This window comes from Hirundo rustica, chromosome 12 (assembly GCF_015227805.2).
Source record: "Hirundo rustica isolate bHirRus1 chromosome 12, bHirRus1.pri.v3, whole genome shotgun sequence".
Taxonomy (NCBI): Eukaryota; Metazoa; Chordata; class Aves; order Passeriformes; family Hirundinidae; genus Hirundo; species Hirundo rustica.
Window position 1 is genome coordinate 17,104,927 of NC_053461.1, and position 22,023 is coordinate 17,126,949.

Below are 22,023 nucleotides of genomic sequence, written 5' to 3' on the forward strand. Positions count from 1 at the left end.
AGCCCCTGCCCTCTTGCTATGGCTATGCCTTTCATAGGGGAGGACCAAAAAAACCCCAAAAGACAAACAAAGAAAAAAAGGAGGGGGGAAAAAAAAAAAAAAAAGACAATACAAAACACTAAAAAATAAGACACATTTCACATTGTCTAAGCTAACAAGCCCAGCATAAACCTCTGGAGAGGAACAGGTGGCACAGATGCTGGTGGCTGACCAGAGCACGTGGAAGGCTGGGTAAGGCCATCAGGGAAGCGATGCTAACACAAATTTGGGCCCTTCTGGGGATGAGCTCCTCTGCCCCTTCCCTGCTCCGCCCCAGCAGCAAAGCCAGCGCCTCGGGATATTTAAGAGCACTGCATAAGCAGACACTCGGATGTGCAAAATTATGCATGCATGTTTGGAGGCCATTTTAGAGCCCGGCTCATGAGTCATACAGAAAGTAGATCAGGAGAAAAAGAAAAGTTTAAAGATGCATCTTTTTGTATTCTTGCTTCTGCAGCATTGCTTTGCTCTTCCCCCCCCCCCCCCCCCCCCCCCCCCCCCCCCCCTTTAATATTGAAGCTCTTTGGGTCTTCATCCTGTAGCTGTTGGAAAATTCCGAGTTAAACCAGGAGTCTTTTAGATTAATGTTAATACCGTGATAGTCAGCTGATAACATTTCAGATATGCAAAAATCCAAGCCTGTCAGGCTGGTGCTCACCTCTGCTGATTATTGCACAGGAGCACACGAGGAATGAAAAGCTGCGTGGTTGCTTCTCCCTTGTCCTGCTGCCAGCGAGGTGTAATAATGCTACTATGAAAAGCAAACCGGGATGAACTCCGCTCAAACGGTGAAGCCTGAGCTGAGAAATCAATTCCTGCATCAGTCCTGGCCCTACAACAGAGTAATGCTGTCACAAAGTTCATCCAGCCCTCCAGATCCTCACCCTGGCCTACCATACTGTACATGTTTCCCTGCCACTGAATATTCATATTGTGGCAGTTTCTGGAGATCAACTAAAGCTGTCACTGTGGGGAAAAAAAACAGCCCTGGAGTTCAGCCACAGGCTGGAGATTCCATCAGGAGGTCCAAGCTTGGTTCCCTCTTGTACCTCCGCTTGCCTGGCTCTAGGATAAAGATCTCATATTCTCCTCCTGCCCGTGGGCGACAATGTGTGCCAGACCCCAGTGCCCTGTCTCCCTGGCAGACAGTGCTGCTGGGTGCCACAAAAGCAGATCAGAGTCCAAAAATAAGATGTCTTCTCTAAGACAGGCCCCTTCACAACCAACAGGGCTGTAACTGGGAAATAAAAGTGCTGCCAGCAGACAGGGGACTATTTGAGCTTTGTGACAGCGATGCACTGAAGAGGTACTGATGACTCTGGGGTACAAGAAGATGGTTAAAACAGGACAAATCTGAGGAGAGCTGGGAAAAACTGTCTCTGCAAGGCAGAACAAAGCCCTGAAGGGATGCAAAAGCAGTCTGAAGTCAAGAGTGGTGCTTTGCAGCAACAAACCCAGTGGTACTCACGATGGAGAATGCTTTGTAAATAAAGATACAGATTAAAAAAAAAAAAAAAAAAAGAAAAAAAAAAAGAGGCAAGAAGATACAAGAGAACTCACTATGAGCAGCAGTTGAGTCAGAGAAGGGCAGGACTGCGAGACACAAAGCAGGGAACACCAACTGGTCTCACCACCTCGGAGTCATGGGGGAATCACTCACCAGGGCTCCCTTGAGCATGCCGTGCAGCGCGTAGTCCCCTCCTATTTCCTAATGCTTTCCAAACCACTTAAGCATACCATACATAAAACACAACGCTGAGTTATTACAGTCAGCCAGGCCAAAATCTTTGGGGTGGTTCAATGACCCTGATGTGCTTCTGAGGAGGAAAGAGAATGAATCGGAGAAGTCACACCTAAGCCAGCAAGGACAGCGGTGCCTCAGAGCACCAGAACACTGCACCGGTACCTGGGATGAATCTGGGCACAAAGATGATGTTCAGGGCTTTTTTTTTTTTTTTTTTTTTTTTTTTTTTTTCCCTATTTGCTGTTGTTTTGTTTGTATGTCCAGGAATTTTTTCTTGAGTTATTAAGTGCTGGACTATTCCCTGATCTTTTTCTGCAATGCTGCACTGTAGGATGCCTCCCATCCACCCCATCCCTCTCCCCTGCACCATCTCTTGGCCAGGAATTCAGCACTTAGAAAAAATGAAACAATCAGCAAAACAACCCTGATTAAAGTTTGGAAACCCACTCCCTATGTGGAGTTACTTCTGGGGCAGGGGAGAACACCAACCTGCCTGCATGCTTCAGCTGCAGCACCCAACAAATATCATGCACTGAAACTGGTCTAAGAGTCACGTCCACGCATCCTGGGCTGAGGACTGCACCCAAGCTGGCCTCTGGAAGCACAGCCCTGCTGCCAGGTAACTCACATGTGAGTTTTTCAGAGAAAAGCTGACACTTTTGTAGAAAAACCCACGTGATTTTTAACCTCCTGAGTAGCAGATCAACACCTGCAAACCAAGACATTCATCTGCCAGTGCAGGCTTGGAACCCAAGCAACTGGGCACCTAGGGGTGATGTCCAAATTTACCGGGGGTGAGCAATGACACATCCGTTTGCCTCCCCTTGTTTAGCAGCTGGAAAAATCATTGCAAAGGAGGCCATGTCCCAAACCCATGGCTGGAGGCAAAGGATCCACACAGAATTACTGCAGGGGAAGGAAATCAAGAAGGAAATGGCTGGGCCAGATAAAATCCCCAGTCGTCCCTCTTGTCAAACAGGAGGTTTGTGCTTCAGGAACAGATGGGAAGAGAATCCACTCCATGGCTAAGCCAGAGGAGGCAGAGGAGCCTGAAATAAAGTTCCTTTGACTTCAGCTCTGTGTCTCTGACAGCCTGACTCAGTCATGGGCCCAGTAGATAACAGGCGACCATTCATCAGCTCAGCCAACACACAAAGGCAAGAATTTCCCTTCTTAAAGAGATTTAATGATAGAGCTTTAGAAACTAGTTAAAGGAGACAGACTCAGAGTGAACACACTGGGGATGAGACCCGGGTTGCTATTAATATTTCCTTGAAGCAGACACTCCAGTTTGCAGCATTGGAAGGATGCAATTCCAAGAGCTAGGCACGTTCTTCAAGCGAAACACTGCCCAGCCGCAGAATTAGAGCTGAGTTCAGATAAAAGTTTTTCCATCAATCTAGTCAAATGGACTATTGACTTTTTTTTTTTTTCCCCTAATCCCAAACAGAAAAAGCTGACCATGAAACCTTGTCTTCCTTGGTATAGTGGGGGAAAAAAAAAAATAAAAAAATATATATATATATATATACACACACACAACTAACCAGCTGGCTGGGGATGTCAGCCAATTCTCTGTCCAGGAAAGATTTTTATTTTTTTTTTTTTCACATCTTCCTTTGAAAATTGAAAATTAAACCATACTCCATAAGGACAGTCAGTCAGAGAGGAAGCCTGCAAGTGCCACCACACTCATCACCCAGAGCTGCATCCTCTTGTGCCAGTGGATCCTTCCAAAACACACCCCACCTCTGCCATCCTGCCCGCAAAGGGCTGCAGATGCTGTGCCTTTTCGAGGGTGAAGCAGTTGGGAGCAGAGAAAAGCAGCTTTCAGCTCTGCAGCTTTTCTCCTGTTCAGCTCCCTGCAACACTTGCCTCCCTTTTTGGTAGAGAATACTTCAGTTGCCTGGAGCTATTCTAGTTTATACTGGGCATTCGTAGCAGAAGCCCAACATCTCTTGCTATTTTTGCTCATGGCTACCTAGGCAAGCAGTTCCTGTGCTACAGAGAAGCACCTTCTTAATGAAGCAACTATGAGATCAATGTTGTATGACTTCCAAGAGAAAAACAGTTTACAATTAGCTGAAGGTCTGGTATTTGACAGTTTTTTATGGCTCTTTTACAACTGTTTGCAAATCTTTTCTTCCTTTAAATTATTCTGAAAAGTGTTAGGGGAAAGCCAAAAGTTATTTTGTGCAAGCATGTGTCTACTTGCATGAATCCAAAAGTCTTTTTAATTTAAAACCACCATTACAAACGCCTGTATTTACATGATAGTTGTTTATGTAATGCTCTAAAGAAAATCTAAATGGAGCACAGAAGCCAATGCTAATGCAGAAGATGGTGGGAGTTAATGAACATGCTCCTGGGGCAGTCCAGGAGATGGCAAGGCTTAAAGCCTGTGCCATAAGGATTCAACAAAAGGACTGCACCTCTCAGAGAAAACTTCTGATACAACCTCCATGCGTGCATAACCTGTGATTTTTAGGCTCCTCATCTGGATTCCTGTAATGTTCAGCACCTCTGTTGATATATTAGTCCAGCATTAAAAAAAAAAAAAAAAAAAAAGATTTATGAGAACACCACCCCCAATATTCATTCTTTCTCTTGAGATTTGGAACATTTCAATAAGTGAAAGCAAATGCAGAAATTAAACTCAGAAGTCTCTCTCCAGGCAGGCCTTTTCTGACTCCACGCCTCTCCTCCTTTCATTCATGCCATGTGAACCTTTTAGTACTCCTGAATCCAAGTCACAGGTCTGGAACAATCTGACTTCCAAAGCCAGGGCAGCAGCCCAGATCTTGGCTCCCAACAGCAGGAGACAGCCTCCCACTTTCACCTCAAAGTATCACCTACTCCAAGTGAAAGCACAGGAGAAAGCATTCACAGATAAAAAGCATGGTCTAGCCTGAGGCCTATCAGCATGGCACAAGCCTAAAGAGAAAAATGAATCTGCATGATAGAGGCTTGAAATGCAGGTGCCTGGATGGCAACAGGATTTCCAAAAGGAGCCTCATGTATGGTAAAAGAAAAAAGGGATGCTCATTTGCAAGAGAAGGCAGGACAAAAACCAAAGCTACACCTGTAAGAAGCAAGTTTCTTTGCCAGGTGCAGTAAGAAGGTTGTACCTTCATTGGGGACTCCAGCCAAAAAGATTAAAGCCATTTAATCCCTCACCCAAATCACCAAGGAGACCAAACCTTCTTCAGGCTTTTAACTGCACGGAAGTTCAGAACTGAGGGAGGATTGAAGAGAACCCTCTCCCAAGCCCCAGATCACTATCGCTGCTCCACAGCATCCTCCCTGCTGCCCACGCTCCCTCTGCCCCATCCCAAGGGAAGCACACCAAACACAGCTGGGGCAGCATCTGGGTGGACAAGACACCCTGATGGATGCCAGCTTCCCCTTGCAATCGTGCCCATGGCTTGGCAACACCGTGCCCACAATCCAGACTGACGGCATGCAAGAGCCTACATCTTCCAGGGGAACCTGAGCTCCAACTCAGAAAGTGCCTCCAGCAATGGGGAACTCTACCAAGTTATGTACTCTTATGCAAGTTTGGGGTTTTTTAAACACCTGAAGAAAGAAAGAAGAGAGAGGAATCAATCCAGTAATCCTTGTTGATTATACTCACAGTAATTATACTTGTGTTATGCCAACAGTATCTTCAGTCCTGAGATTGGAGATAGCTCGACTGCCTCACGGATGGAACAAAACCATCGGTTTTAAGCCACTAGAAAAAGGACAGTAGGCGTGGAAGGTGTTTTGGGGATGCAGGACAAGCAGAGCAGCTGGATGCTGGTGCTGTCTGTAAAAGCACTCTGCTCCTACCTGGGGCAGAAAGCACAGCCCAAACTGCTCCAACAATGCCTTCCATGAGAGCAGAGCAGTGAAGGTGCAAGGACACAGGGCAGGGGCCACAAGTGGAAGACAAGGTGAAGGTGACAAGATCAGATGAGGCTCTCGTGGGCCTGAGCAAAACGAGGCATTTTTATGCAGGTTGAGCACCTTTGCTGCAGGGTCCTGCTGTGTCCCCCAGGGCAGCCAGTCCCTCGGAGCCCAGGCAGGTGCCACCTGTCTCTGCCTGGCATCACGTGTGCCACCAGTGGGGGATGGACACAGCCCTGTGCCGCTCAGCCCCTCAGCTTCTTCCAAGCCGAGCAAAACAGTAAGAACAACAAAACCCTCATCCCCACTTACCTCTCTGTGCAGCAAGGTGTTGGTAGAGTTACTAAACTTGCAAAATCTATTTTCTTCCTCTTAGGTGAAGGCTTTACATTCACATCAGTAAAGAAATGCCCAAGGTCTAGAGGGCTTGATCCAAGAGCTACCATCCTCCAGTCCTTACAGGAAGAATGTCCAACTTCCTAAATATTTGAATATATGTATTTTACAATATAAGTACGTTGTGTGGGATGAGAGAGAACCGTCACCACATCACAGTTTGCTCAGCTGGATCCTGCCCAGCTGTGGGATCACCAGTGAGCAACAGATAAATTTCAGTCCTGTTCTGACACTGGTTCCTCCTGTTGCTTTTGGCGTGTTGCTTAACACCCAGCATGTCCAATTTTCCTCGCTTTATATATACATACATAGATCTATGTATACATACATACTGTAGAAACCATATTTATTCAACCTCCTACAATGTTCAAGAAAGCACTGAATTATGCTAAAGCAGTTGAAAGTGAGGAGCTCTATCAGAGACCGAGATCAGGAGCCTCGAGAGAACAAGCAGCGATTTCACATCAGCCTGCAGAGCTCTGGAGCGAGCAGCCACCGCCAGCCTTTGAAAATCAGGACCCTTTTGAGAGAGCTTAAAGACGGGTGAAAAAATACTCAAGGGAGTATTACTTTGGAGGGGGAAAAAAAAATATATATATATATATATATATATGTATGATCAGAAGACACCACAGCCAACCCAAAGCACTTATGGGCAAACCACTGATTTGCAATTCCAAACCGCTTTTCCGCCAGAATCCTCCACTTACTATCTTATCTGATCCTCTCTGAGGGAATCCCCCAAACCATCAGAAAGGACCTCTCAAGCTGTGCTCTGAGCACTTCTTAGCACTGAAGGTTTGTGTAAAATGCTGACAAACTAAAAGAACTTCTGTGCGCTGTCGCTTTTTTCTGTAGCTGTTTTTTTTTTCCCTTCTGGCAAGATTATCTTTATCAGGCAACCAGGCTCTGCTCTCCTTGCCAAATAAAGGTTGCCATACCCCACACAGACACAGTTTTACTGGCCACATGTTAATATTAGCATAACATAAATTTTAAGGTGGACGTGATCTGTATGAACAGCGTAACAAAAAAATGCTGCTTTAATGACGCTCAATAAAAGTTTTTAGGTCAGCAACCGCGGGCAATTCTGCTTGGTGGCTCAAAACCAGGCATGTTCTGCTACAGTGGTAAAAAATACTGCTAAGAAACACCTCAGACCCACTGCATCACACCAACAGAGAGGTCATGCTGAAGCAGACTGAAGGCACTGATCCTTTTTATTAACAAAACGCCCTACATTAGATGACCTCAGCATTTCAAGCATTATATTTAAATCCTCCAGCAGTCTCTTAACATGGCAACCTTCTCCCATTCCCACTTTGAGAGAGAAGCACAAAAACGTGGAGGACATGGTGCAGCAACAGTCATGAAACAACAAAGTCTCAACTTTCTGACAGCAAATTTAAATTTGCAGGCTTCACATTAATGCCCTTTGTCCAAAAATCTTTTCCCTGAACTCAGTAGGAAAGTAAGAAGGATCCCTCCCTCTCCTCTCGTTATTCTGTCTTCTTGGAAGGGGAAAAAAAAAAAAAAAAAGAAAATACCTTCAATTTGGAATCAAAATCCTTTCAGCAAACAATTTTTGAGGAACACTGCATGGAAACACACCTGTTTTAAGCCCGGATGTCAAAAGCCCCAAAAAAAAAAAAGTGTCACAGAATAATGATGCTTTTTTTGAACAATCAGTATCAGTCTGTTCCTGGCATTAATTTTGGAAATGGTATAGCTAATATGACAGCTATGATTTGGAGCCTTCAAAAGGCATAAGCTACTGGCATTTTAAATACATTACACACAAACACGCACGCACCCCTACACCCACACTAACTCTGCAGATTTGTTCTGCTCCTGTCTGCTGGCTCTTCTGCCTGTACTCCACAACAGATTGTTTCCTTCCCTCATCCCGTAAGGGGGCTTTACACATCAGGCACCCAAATAAAAAGGGTTCAAAGGGACCTGCATTACCACAGCACACAGCAGAAGGGATCCTCTGCAACTCAATGGACACAATCAAGCCTTTCAATTAAACTATTACCCAAAAAGGTGTGGGTGGCTTATTACCAAAGACAGCATTTATTTTAAAAAATGGAGAGCACCATTAGAAACACCTAATATAACTCTTATTAACTTATTTGAATCTAGTTGTGAGCACATTGGGTTTGTAAGTGTCTGCTAACATAGCATTCTGTTTGCCTAATTAAGTTTTCAGTAGGGGAAGCTATAGCTCTCACATTAATACAGGGAACTGAAAAAAATCACATATAAACCAATGCTGAGCTTGATTTACCTTTATTGTATAAGGATTTGCTACGGGCTCTTCAACAACTGCTAACTAATTTTCCATCAAAAAGCACAGTTGCTGTACAAATTCCCATTCCAGCCCAAGCGATGGGGATGACAGACTCGCCCCAAATTATAAACCCTTCACGCAATCCCTACAGCACTTCCAGGCCCTCTGGTTTTCCTCATCACTTTTTCCCTTTGCCAGTCCACGTTCTGAACCCTGAGCTTATTCTCCCAGCCGTGCTGCTAAGCAGTAACGCTCTAGCTGGGGAACATCAAGCGGAGGAAAATTACCATTAGCCAAAAAAAAAATTAATCTTAAGAGGCTTAAAAGAAATCTCAGGGAATCAACTCCGATCTCCATGACAAATAATTAGCAAAATAAAGATAAAATACTGAAGCATCTCAGCTTTCCGCTACATTCCAAAGCGGCTTATTTTCTCCCTAAATTTTACTCTTCCTGCATTTCAAATGCTCGCTTGCAACTTCCAAAAAAAGAAGGGGGGGGGGGGGGGAAGAAACCCAAAAAGCAAACAAAGACAGAGTGTTTTGCCCAAAAATACAAGATTTCCGCCTGGCCAGTCCCTGTACCCAGCCCTGCTCCAAGCAGGGCCCCCAACCCACGCCCCACGGGAACTGCTCATGGGGCGAGCACTCCTGGAACAGGCCCATATTACAGCATTAATATAATTTACAAAATGGTTAAAAATCAGAATGTTTTTCCTTCGTGAAAAATAGCACACTTAATGCTTTTCATCTGGCACATAAAATTTACAATACCTCCAGGAACATTTTCTTTGGTTAAATCAACACTATTGGTACTTTTTTAGCCTATAAGCATATTACAGCCCCAGCTTTTTATGGGGCTTTTTTTTCGGTTGTTGTTTTCACCCGTCGCAATAAACTTTTCAGAACCAGAAACGATCAACAGTTAAAAAAAAAATAAAAAATAAAAAAAGCATTCCCATGTCAAACGATTTTAACTACTGCTTTTAAAGCAGTAATAAAAAAGGCGGGGTTTGCGGGGAAGGGGAGGACTGGCTTCAAACCCGACTCGCACAGCGACTATCTCGCCGTAATTAATGCAAAGCCATCGTGTGCGCGGCCAAACTTGAGCGCTCTCCCCAGAACTGCTTCCACGCCGCTCCGCAGCCAGGCAGCCGCAGCAGATGTTGGCTGCTAAAGGGCGCAGACGACAACAGTTCACGGCTCCTGGGAGGCGGCTGCGCCGCATCTGCAGACCATGAAGGCTGCGAGCAGACGGAGCGAGGAGCGGTGGCCTGGACGAGACGAGACGAGCCGAGCTAAGCCAAGCCGTGCCGAGCCAAGCCTTCTTCCGTGCCGGGGCTAAAAATAGCGGAGGTGTTTGTTGGCCGCTCCGCTGGAGCGGAGCATCCCGGCCGCGCAGGGTTCACGCCGAGCGGGGAGCGGCAGCCGCTGCCTCCGAGCGCCGCTCGCTCCGCACGCCCGCTCCTCATTAACCGGGCGGCGATCCAAGTTCATCTGGGCCCCAGAGAAAGGCAGTGCTTGTGTTTAGACCGCACAATACTGACATAACATTAACAGATTTACATATGCAAAACTGTGAAGCAACAGGCATTCCCCCTCAATTGACCCACAGCTTGTAGTGGCTGCCGAGTTATTCCCTGCTTAGGCTCCGTAACCAAGTGGGCGTCATGCGACTACCATCTGGGTACCACTTATTTAAAGCTGGCAGTCTCTCTGTAATAGGCAAGCTGGCAATAAGCAGGAAGGGAATAAATTGCATCATTTAGTTAACATCCACTTGCTTTGCGGCTGTTAAAAACCCATGACTGAATAATAATTTGGTTATTTCTTTTTGCCAGACAATGCTGTCAGCCAAAAGCGTACTACGCATGCTGCAAAACGTCAGCTTGCAAAATTTCCACTTTAAAAATAAATTAAAGAAATTTGCAGTATAATGTGAGCTAAGAAGTTTTTCAAATGCCAGCAACTCAAAAGCGATCGAGCTCTAAAAATAAACATGCACTACTGTAGTCACCAGATTCTGCTTTTCCCTAAAATCTTCTTTGTTTTTATCAGCCACCCACCCAAATCCATTAAATTCATCAAACATCACCAACCTGGCCCGTTAAGAGCACAGGAACTGGGAATGCTTGTTAGATCCCAACACTTCTCTATTTCACGCTGTCCACTGCCCTTCTCATCCTTTGCCTTATAATTCGTAGATTTTATCATTTCCTTCTGTCTGACAACTGCTTTCACACAAATCGCTATCAAAGAAAGTGGCTGAAACCGGAGACCACTGAAATACAGCTAGAGCGTAGCCTTTGTTAAAAAAACAAAAAAGGAGGAAACAAAGACCTTTTGAAGTAGGTTTCTCTTTGGGGCTCTTTAGTTTGCCGAAAATTAAGTTACCAATAGTAATCAAATTTTTTTTTTTTTTCTTTTTTTTTTTTGGTCACAATTTGCTCGAACTACGGCCTACACACGCGTATCTCAACATCCATCTCTCCTCAGGACTAAAGGAAAAGCCCGTGCTGACTGCACTTTTATGCTGCAGAGATAACAAGGATTTGCATTATACAGTGGGAAAAGTCAGAAGAAACGTTTCCACTGGGATTAACGGCGAGGACGAGCCCAGAGCACAGTCCACAGGTAAGAGCATCTCAGCACCTCCGCCTCCCACAAAACCAGGCTCGCTCCTCCCTCGGTACATTTCGAAGGGGCATCAGGGACTCCGAAGGACGGAAACAAGACAACCACCAGCAAGAGGAAAGCTGAGTTCATCAGGAACTCGCTTCCAGTGTCGGCGCTGGGGAAGAGGACGGCGGAACAGAGCCAGGCCGCCGCACGCCTCTCCCGCCCCTGCAGCGACGCCTCCAGCACCCACACTGGGTACGGCACAGAAACACCACACAGCTGGGCATGCAGACACCAAAGACAGCTGGGAGACAACTGTGCCCCCCTCCACATCACTGCCGTGTCCCCATGCAGGGCTGGGGCACCGTGCCGTGCTGCTGATGGTATCCAAGAGCACGTGTGGATTCAGTACCGGTGACCCCTTCCACAATCCAGCAGCTGTACACCACAGTCCTGGTGCAATAGAGCCTTCGGCACCCAATCTCAAAATCCTTCCTGAGCTAACACACACAGCAATTGCTCACTTCAAAAAAAAGAATGGCTTGGAAAAGGAGCTTTTAACAGACTTCCACAGCGCTGTGCAGCTCTTGCTGCTCCACCTGGGATGCTCAGCCAGCCCGAGGCAGGAGGGAAACAAACACAGGACCCACGGCCACCCACAGCACCCCACAAGGTGGGACCACCGCTCTGGAATACAGCAGAACCTAAGGGCCAGGGTAACAGCTTGCAGGCTTTACAAACAGGAACGAAAGTAAGATGGAAGGAAAAGATCTGAGTTGGCACCAACCTGACAAGATAGTGTCCAATGAAGGGCGAGAGTAAAAAAGGGAACAGAAACAGAGGGCAGAGAGAAAAATCTGTCAGAGGAAGTGTGATGCCAGAAACTGTTCCAGGACCCCATGGCTGGAAGCCAACTCAAAGCCTCCAAAAAAAAATAAGGCTGCAGAGCCCCTAAAACCTCCCTGATTAAAAAACTGTGCAGGCTGAGGTTTGTCAAGTCATACTTGTGCCTGCTCCACCACTCTCACCCAGAGGTCTCAGCTTGGAATACTTCTCTGGAGAGGAGCAACAAGGCCTCCAGTAACTTTGGCAAGGAGAAGACGTGCATCCCCTAAAGCATTTGTGTAACTCAGAGAGTGTTTGAAAAGCTCTGCAGCACTAAGCCTTAGCACTCTTAATTGTATATACCATACCCAAGATCATCAAAGCAGTAACGTTGTCACCCATGTGATACATTACTGTATGGTCAATCTCCCTAATTATTCTTGAGTTATTTTTTCCAGTAGATCTACAAAATTATCAGCATAAATCTCAAAACATTTACCAGTCAACAAACTCAGCACAACAGACATAAGCTTGGCCCTGACAAATAAAAAGACTAAGGAAAATGTATTTATTTGTAGCAAATGTCCTTTCCTATAACCATCAAATAGATTACAACTGCATTTTTTTCCCTCGCACTGCACCCTGGGATCCAGGCATTTAACTAGCACACACTACAGTGCTGGATTAAGCATAAATAGAATATATTTTAAGTGCATTAATTATGTAACAGATGCTTCCAGGATTCCAATAGAGGTAATTTTTAAAATCCCAGTGTACAGTTTTATGAATCTGCAGTTTCAAGGTTGTTTTTAATTTGCACTCAATACTACACTCACTTAAAACCAAGAGGTAATCAACCATTGCCTAATTTTTTTTTTTTTTTTTTCCAGGCTGGAAGACATATCCTACACTGTTGGACACCCCAACTGGTGACAGAGTCTCCTCCCATTTCTTTGCCATGATGATGGGTCTGAATAATGTGTGAATGCAAGAATTCTTCATTTGCCTTCTAATAATTTCTCCTCCTCAGACTCATTTCTGCCATTCAGAAGTCTCAGTCTCCTCCTGCTCATTCCCACTCACATAACAGATGTGATTCAGTGCACACAGCACACATGGAGGCCCTAACAGGGACACTGGGGCACAGACAGGATGTTCAGGTTTTCCAAAACAGCCCTTTATTTATTGATGAGGTACTATGCATGGTTGGACTCAATGGTCTTAGAGGTCTTTTCTAGCTTTAATGATCCTAATTCTATGAAATAACTCTCATTGCCTTGAAAAATGGAATTAAATTGAGCTCACTTTAGAAACAGAGTTGTGCCATATTAGGGAAAAATGGGGTTTACTTTACTTACCTTGATAGTAACAAAAATGGCATATCCAGCTCCTGGCTATGGCACTGGTGTGACAGGGACAGGGGTGGGACCACAGAGATCTCAGCAGCCTTTGGACGGCTGCACTGGAGCCCCTCGGGGCACAAGCACCACAGCCTCCATGTGCTGGATGAGAAGTTTGCTTTCCTTTCCATCTTTTGCACATCTCACAAACTCTTGGATCAAGTCACACATCTCACAGAGTTTCATCTCTGCATCTGTCTGCAACGCTTAATTTGCCATGACTCGGAGGGGCATTCTTCCAGGCACTCACTGCATGTGCAGCCTGGGAAGTGGCAGAGCCCATATCCTGATACCACTGGCTTGGACTCTCCCTGCAACAAACCCTCCCTCTGGTCCAGGAGGTGAGGGAAAAATACAGGAGCACACAGAGCAGTTCAGGTTCCAATCAGCCGTGGTGTTGACACGTAAGAATGAGCAGCGAACAACCCCAATGCAAGGTGAGGGTTAATTAGGGGCATACATACAGTAATTGCACGTGCAACCTCAGCACCTGGTAAAGAGAGGGGCTGAGGACAGGAGGGGCTCAGGATCACAGATCTGCTCACCTGCTAACCAGCCCTCCCCGGGGATATCCACACCTCAGGCTGGGCACAAACCAAGCCAGGAACAAAAGGTGGGAAACAAGAATTTCATTCCTACCAAATACTTCATTCTAGCTGCTACTCCTTTCCAAAAACAAAGCTAACAACTAAAAGCGAGGGTTAACACTTTGCTGCCTCACTTCACAGACTGCACATTCCAATTCCTCAACAAGGCAATGCAAAAACAGGCAGGGAAGTCAGCTGGAGGAGGCAGGTGACTTTGTGCAACACCAGGGGAGCCCCAGGACAGGCTGGGCGCTGGGTCTCACTTCCCTGGGCACACCAGAGCCAGTCTCCACCAGCACCCAAGGACTTCACTGACAGTGAAAGACCCGTGGGTACAGCCCTGGGGGCACCCGACCTCTCCTTGCTCCAGCCACCCCCAGAATTATCCACTGGCTCTGATGGGGCGTGGAGAATGCTCACCTCTCCTCTGGTGACACAGCAAGCCTTGGGGGCAGTCAGGGACACCCTGCAGCGCTGCTCTGTGGTGCCAACCCCTCCCGGAACACTCTGCTGATCCACCTGCACCGGAGCACAGGACAGCAAAGGAAGAGAAGCTCTCAGGGGTAAGAAGGTGCCTCCACGTGGGGAGGGAGACCAACCCTGAGCACACAGCAGGGTAGAGGGACCAGGTCCCTGCCAAATGCAGCACACCTTCGCCCTCATAATCCCCGTGACACGGGAATGCCAACAGCATGCCAGGTTATCACAGGGTGGTAAGACTCAAGGGCTGTACCTGCTTGGCATGGCTCGAGCAAGGCTCCCTCGGGGCTCCTCCGCTTTCACTTCCTATTAATGTGCACCTGCACCCATATCCAAAGCAGTAAAAGAATAGCCCTATCCAAAGCTTTACTCAAAGCCCCACTGGAAGCCTGAGCTGATGCTGGTGCATGCCAACACCTGGGCTCATCAGCAGCCCTGCTGGTGACACTGGCTGTGGCTGTCCCTGCACCGGAGCCACCACGGCCACCCACACCCCCCAGACACCCCCAGGCCACACACACCCAGCACAGCACCCAGTGGGCACAGGGGAGGGGACAGAGCCCTTCTGGGGTGAACCTGTTCCTGAGCTCTGGCCACCTCTTTCCTTATCAGCTTGGCTCTCTAACTCCGCAGGAGGACGGCAGGCTGGGCACAGCTTTATCTGAGTTTTATGTGCAGCTGCATTTGCTTATCACACAGATAAGTTATTATAAAAACAAGAAGAAACAGCAGCAGCCAGCATCCTGGGTTTCTCAGTGCCCTCATCACAAATTCCCAGCCTCTGGACCAGCTCATTATCCACAGCTCACTTGAGAAGAAGAAAACCCAAAGAGTGATGCCAGGACACGCACAGTAAAAAACTTTCAGTACCCGGCACTAAGGGAGCAGCACCAAACTAACAGTTAAAGAAAACCCCACACTTGGCAGCTTTGGCAGGGTGGTCCCATCGGCAGGCACTGCTGGGAGCATGCCCCAGGGCAGCTGGGCAAGGAAGGATCCTCTGCGCAGACTGAGAAGAGCACATCCAGTCACAAAGGCTCTGGCAGAGGTCTCACGTTACAGCAGATGCAAACAAGTGGCCAAAGGGGGGCCTTGACCCCTTTAGACGCTCCTCTGACCTCCAGAATCCAATGAGGATGTTCAACTGGAAGAAAACTTTTTTTTTTTCCCTGCTTGAGCTCGTTTTTCTGCTGGTCCAGCTTCCTGAGCTGTCTCACCCTCTGGTCAGCTGAAGCACAGGGCATGCAGTGGGAAGCACACCCAGGGACAAGCCGAGTGAGATATCCCAATCTACTGAACTGCAAAGTGAGCCAAGCCCTCACTCCACACAGCACCCAGCGCACTGTCAAACAGTCAAACACAAAGTAGCTCTCATCCGAGAGAAAACAAAGGAGGCAAAGGCTTTCCAAGGAAACAATTCTCATCTGATGCCTGTCATGAAGTTGTGAGCGCGCTTGAGTCACGGCACACGTGTGGACCATTGTGATGTGCTCGCAGAGCGATGTGTCCTCCTCCTCAATCTGCAGGGAGCATCCACCAGGCAGAGGTTGAAACACGCGGAGGTGATTCAACACCGAGGAACAGGAACGCTTAAGACACGCTGTTCTGAACACAGGGGCTGCACCTGACACCACTTTTATTTACTCAGGAAAGTTCTCTGCCCTGTATGACCTACCCCTGCCAATCTACCCAAAAGTTAGGGAGAATCTTCATCCTCCCCTGGACGGCTCACTACAATCTGACAAGCAGATAAGCACTTCCAATACAGGCAGACTTTTTTTTTTTTTCTTTCAGACCTATGGGAAATATAAGTTGAAAATTTAAATATTACTTGTTGCCTGACAGAGCATTGTATTTTGTGCTTATGGCATCAAGCAGGAAAAGAAACTAAACCAAACCAAACCAAAACCACCACAAAGAAATTGAAGGGGAAAAAAATCTTCCTACCAGAATGTAAATATTTGTGCTTAGGAAGAATGAAGTATTTCCATAAAGCTTTCAATAAAGGATAACTGCAGGCCAAATTTCAGCCGTAGATACAGGCACATAACTCCAGCTAAAGTTACTCAGAGCTGCCAAAGTTTCTGAGAGGCCAACTCAAGCAAAGAGCGTTCATGTGCAGAAGGACTCTGAGCTCAGGAGTTGAGGCCACATTCCCAGCTCTTTTGAGAGAGGCAGACAAGATCTGCTTCAAATCAGTGAAGAACTTCAGAGATGAGTCAAACCTGCAGGATTTGCTGCAATACTCGCTGCAAAAGAGGATGTGAGAACTGGCAAGTACGCTGTGTTTACTCACTGTGCCATCTAATTCTGGAAACCCGAGCTGAGATTCAGCGTTCGAGCACGACTCCAAGGGGTGGTGGGAAGATCCTGGCCCCGTTACAAAGCCACTCGTTGGGCTGAACTGGTGGCATCTGCTCAAACAGGGCCATGGGCTGACCCAGACAGAGGTTGTGCAGCTGGCAAGAGGAGCCTCCTTCGGGGAGAGGCTGCAGCACGTCTGCCTCCAGCCCGGGGACGAGCCTCCGCGGGCACCGGCGCACACGAGGAACAGAGATGCTCTAAAAATCACGCACTGCTTCAGTTAATGACACAGATTTACTCTGGGTGTTAGCCTGTTTTGCTAAAAAAAGCCAACCAGATTTTTTTTTTTTTTTCTTTTTTTCCTGGTGCAAACTGTCCTTTATAGAGACTATTAATATCCCTCTTCCTTCAGTTTAAGCTCTACTTCTCTTCCTTGTTCTCCCACTGACTTACAAGATAAGTTGCAAAACGAGATCTAATTTATCTCTGTCTTTTGTCCTCATCCCTTCCCTCCTGTTACTGCCTGGACAGGCACATTGTTCTGTAGGGGATCACTGCATGGAGCACACAGTATATATTTGCTGCAATACTCACATTTTTAAGCACAAAATGAAAGATTTTTACCTAGTTTATACTAAACAGAACCCCTTTAGTTCTGGCCTCGTGTGATTAATTCTGCACCAAGTAATAAGTTAGATAAAACACCTTGCTATAAGCAGCCACCTCAAGCAGCTGCAAATATTCCTCACTATCAGACACCAGTGAAGACACAACAGCAGTGGAAGGTGGCTGCCAGGAGGTTATGCTGAAACAAATGCATTTTTATTTTTCCCTTTGAATTACAAAAGATTATCATTTCACTCAGCAATGCCCCTTATTAAATTGAAACTCTCCACATCAGAATTAAATACATCCTATCTGCTCAAAATGAAGTGTATTATTTATCAGTAATATTTAATGACAAAAACCTGATAACTTTCTCCGATTATACCACTGATTTCCTCCAGTCACGCATCATTGGCTCTGCTGGTCATTAGCATTATCACAGTGCATAAACTCTGGCTTAGGCAGCAAGTTTGATAACAGAGCCAGACACCTATAGGCACCATTTTTCAGTTTGTTCAGATTTACTAGTTTACCTCTCCGTGAGCGTGCCTCTATCTAATGGCACAGATTAAAATCCCTAAAAATCCTAGACAGTAAATTCCCATTTCCATGCAGCACGCTTCTGCACACTCAGAATTCCTCAGTAAATATAAAGCACTTGCTGAAAAATCAGATTTCCCCTTCAACTGGCTGAGGACCCTTCTCCTGAAAGTCTATACTGAAGCCAATCTGAAAAATAAATAGGAAATATTTAGCCTTCTCTGACTGTCTAAAGCCAGGAATACGCTGTATAGGCTTAAGATATTTTAGTTTAATTCACAGGCAATGTTCCATTTTAACTTTTAGGAAACAGTATTTTTGAATGCTGCAGATATCGCTTTTATAGAAATGAAGGAAAAAAAAATCAGAACGGATATACATGGTACAAAATCAGCTCAAATATACCAAGATGGGTTTCTCCCATCCTCAGTTAAATCCTGTAAATAAAATGACGGATTAGAAAGGTTTCCTGAGCAAGACCATCATTTCTCACACTACTGGCCTTCAAAAAACTCCAATGGGTTAAGGCAGAGAAAAACCTCAAAATACTTGTACAAACAATAATTTTCCTGCATACTTCTGACATTCCTCTTTCAAAGCATTCTAGATACCAAGTAATTTATCAGTGAAAAATACATTTTGTCTTTTGCAAACCAACTCGGGAGCTTTACAAACTTTAATGTATATTATCTGAACACACATGCACAGGCATATCATCAAAAACTAACAAAAACAACTTCTTAGGAGCTCTTTCAGAGCCACCTTCTCCCGGTACTCATTTAATTCAATGAGAGCAGGATAGGGCCCCTGACAATTCTCTGATTAAAATTAATTACTAAAGCTGTTAAGACATTATTACCATTGCAAAACTTACTGAGAAAAATCTCTCTTCTAAATCTGCTAATGCAGGTAAAGGCCATGATTTTCTGCATATACATCCAGAGAGATTCTTATGTGTTACACACATGAATATTCTAGGAATTTATTATCTAGCCAAACTGATTTTCTTTTAACTTTATTTATTTTTTTTTTAACTCAGTCCATCCAGGGAAGCTCCCATGATTTCAACAGGGGTATTTAGGACCTAGGCCACATAACTGAAGCTAAATCTGCCTGTCTTATGGAAATACAACTATTTATGAAATTCACCGGAGGGGGAGGAACAATTTTCAGTACACTGATCAAGAGAGTTTGCATGGAACTGCAAACCAGTGAAGGAGCCCTGTTTGAGAAGGAGAGCTGTTATGAAAGCAGCAAGTATCAATACTAACACAATTGGTGCCACTGGGTTAGGCTATTTGCCGGGCAGAATCCGTCTCTCGCACAGAAAATTTCAGTTTGGGTGTAGTTTCAGTATCACTAACCGCAGTATTAGAAGTTGGGACCATTACATGAGAAACAGCAGCAGTTTGACGAGGTCAATGCCAAATTCTGCGATTTGCTGAGGCAAAAAAACCAGATCGAACCGGGGCAGTGAGCTTGGGAGCTCAGGATGCAGAAGCGCCACCACAGCCCCCTGCTCCTCTCATCCAGGGGCTTCAATCTGATCCTTCAAAAATGAAACAGTGAAAAATATTGTCCTTGCTCTCCTCTGCCTGCCTGCTGCTCTACCTGCACGTGCATCGTCCCCAAAACACACTTTTGACCTCCAACATCAAACCCCTGGCCAGGCACATCCATCCTCCCCTGGACTGCCAGCCCTTCCCAGCCAAACCCAGCTTCAGTGTGCTTCCAAACCCAATGTTTGGAGCCACTCCGTGATGCCCCACAGCCCCCTGCACTGCACTGCGCTGCTTTTAAAGGGATTCCTGCCACAGGAGGAAAAGGAGGATTTACAAGACTGATTTTAATGGAATTTTTCTTTCCAGCGCAAGTGCGAAACATGGGAACGGGGCTGGACGAGCTGCCTGAGTGGCTAACAGGGATTTGTCGTGAGGTTCATGGAAGACAGAGTTCATGACTCACTGTCACTGAGCTCACTATTACAACATAAAAACTGTTATTAAAAATAAAAATGCAAGCACCAAAAGGAACACTTCAAGAAGGTTTTAACTTCTTAATCCCGAACAGAACATCCTTGAAATGAGGCTCCGCAGCAGGCCCACCGGACAAAATCCATAAAAGAGAACCTTGTTATCTAAAATCTATTGGAACAGCACATTTTAGTTGAAAACCCTCCTCCTCCCCTATTCCTGCTTCCTTGGTATTCCCAGAAGTTTCTTAGGAAGAGGAGTCTCACGCTCATCTCCCAGCTTCCCAGCAGCAGAAAAACACACACTTCACATTCATTGTGCGACACCAGGAAGACCAGCTTCCTAAAACTGACATGGGCTCCTAAAGAAATATCAGTTAATTACTTAATCCTCCTTAATGGAATGATCAACATCCTTTCAGCAAACAAGGCTGTGATGATTTAACGTTTTGCTGCACTGGGAGAATTAACCCCACTCCTCTCCCGTCTGCTGCGGCCGCTCGCTTCTTTAGAATCAGTTCCATTTTTCACTTCTGCAGAGCAGCCCCTGCACCCAGGCGAGAAAAAAAACACCAAGAGACAAAAACCTGCCTCAGTGTTATTGTGCCAAGGCCTGATCTCCAGAGTGACAGAAAGGCAGGTGGCCCGGGCACCCAGGAAATCAAGGTATGAGGCAGCACAGAGCCAACAAGCCCCAGCGTGAGCCTGGAACAACTTCATCAGCATCCCAGGAGCACCACTTCAAAAGGAACCAGGGAGGGATGTTTGAATCCCAGCTCAGACAGCTCCTGAGTCCCTGAGAACCCCCAGCCGTGGTTCTGGCAAGAACAAAAGTCATTTCAGGGCTCCACTGCTCGCTGCAACCAGACCCGGGCTCAGACAGAATTCTGCAGGCAAGCGCTGCGCAGGAAAGGGAATTCAGCATCGATTATCGTGATCAGATGTTTAGCGGCTGCTCTGAACACTCCAGCAATCCCCCCTCACCATTTTATCTTCCTTTATCACAAGCTTTTTAATAGAGACATGACATTCTGCTTACTGCTGGGCTCTCTCTATTTATCTCTCTCTTAACAACACTTTGGCATCGTCGGCTCCGCTATCTAAATCAGCAACAGTGCATGTCCGGTCACATAAAACCGGAGAGGGCTTCCCGAGATGCCTCGGGAACTCTGACTGCTCTGGTTTACTGATGTGTTAATATGCCCCATCCACTAATTAATGAACAAACAGCTCAGCCAGGGAGCTGGGGGAAGGACACCAACACGAAGGCTGCGGAGAGCCCAAGGAAAGACACTTGACCCTAATTGTTAGCAACAAGATGACAAGACTGATCGGGAAGTACAGCTAAAACTCGGATCCAACGTGAAAGGAAATGTCTGGCGAAGAGGGGAAAACTAACGATGCCATTGGAGGCTGCAGCCAACCTGCCGCACCGTGCCACCTTCTGTCGGGCTGTCAGCGCTCCGTGCCCAGCACCTGGCCCGGGCTCCTCAGCACCATGCTCCCATCGCATCCCTCTCTCCATGCCCAAATCCTCATCCTCCTCCTGAGACCCTGCAGCTCCGGGGTGTACACTCCAGCCAGGAAAAACTCGGAGTTTGCTCCAACCCATGACGGGGCGATGAGAAAGCGCGGCTCACGCTGCACCTTCCCAGCAAAACCACCCGCAGAATTCCAGCCAGTGGGTTTTAAGTAGGGCCAAAGTTTGGCTGAAGTTTCAGACAGACAGTTTTACACCTGGGGCAAAACGCTTTTCATCTTAAAAAACAGCCTGGACAATGTACCACAACAGATATGCCTTGAGGTGCATCAGCAAGAGGGTGCTGCGCCCCGTGTGCACTTTGGGAAACACTTCCATATAGAGTTCAAACCCCTGGAGGAAAGGTTTTAAGCTCCTTCTACCCAAAAAATCAATTCAACTGAAAGTCAAAGTGCAGGAGACGCTGCAGCACCGTGCTCTGGGACACACACCCAGGAGAAAGTTGACTCACAGACGGCACATCCAGCGCAGACACACTGCAAACGCTGCGGAGCCCCTCTTTTCAGCGCCAGTTTTTTAATTTCAGTGCCCATTTTTTTTTAATTTCAGTGCCTCTAAATTAAACTAACCTAGTGAGGAAACAGCTTCTCCTAATAAAAACACACCAGTGACAAGCATTGTACAGACAGCACCATTAGCAGTAAACAATACACGGGAGATTCATCCAAATAAAACGTTCTGGGTATTTATTTGCGTTGCTTTGCGAGACCACTGCAACTGAACGGGAAACTGGAAGGGAAGAAAGCCCACAATTAGTTTCAGAATAGCACTCCCAGAAACACCGTAGCCTA

General features: G+C 46.3%; 1 protein-coding gene across 1 annotated transcript in view; it reads right to left on the minus strand.

The window, feature by feature from the left end:
- The window catches only part of FOXP1 (forkhead box P1), a 380,821-nt gene that overhangs the window by 352,588 nt on the left and 6,210 nt on the right, over positions 1-22,023 (minus strand). The window lies entirely within an intron of this gene.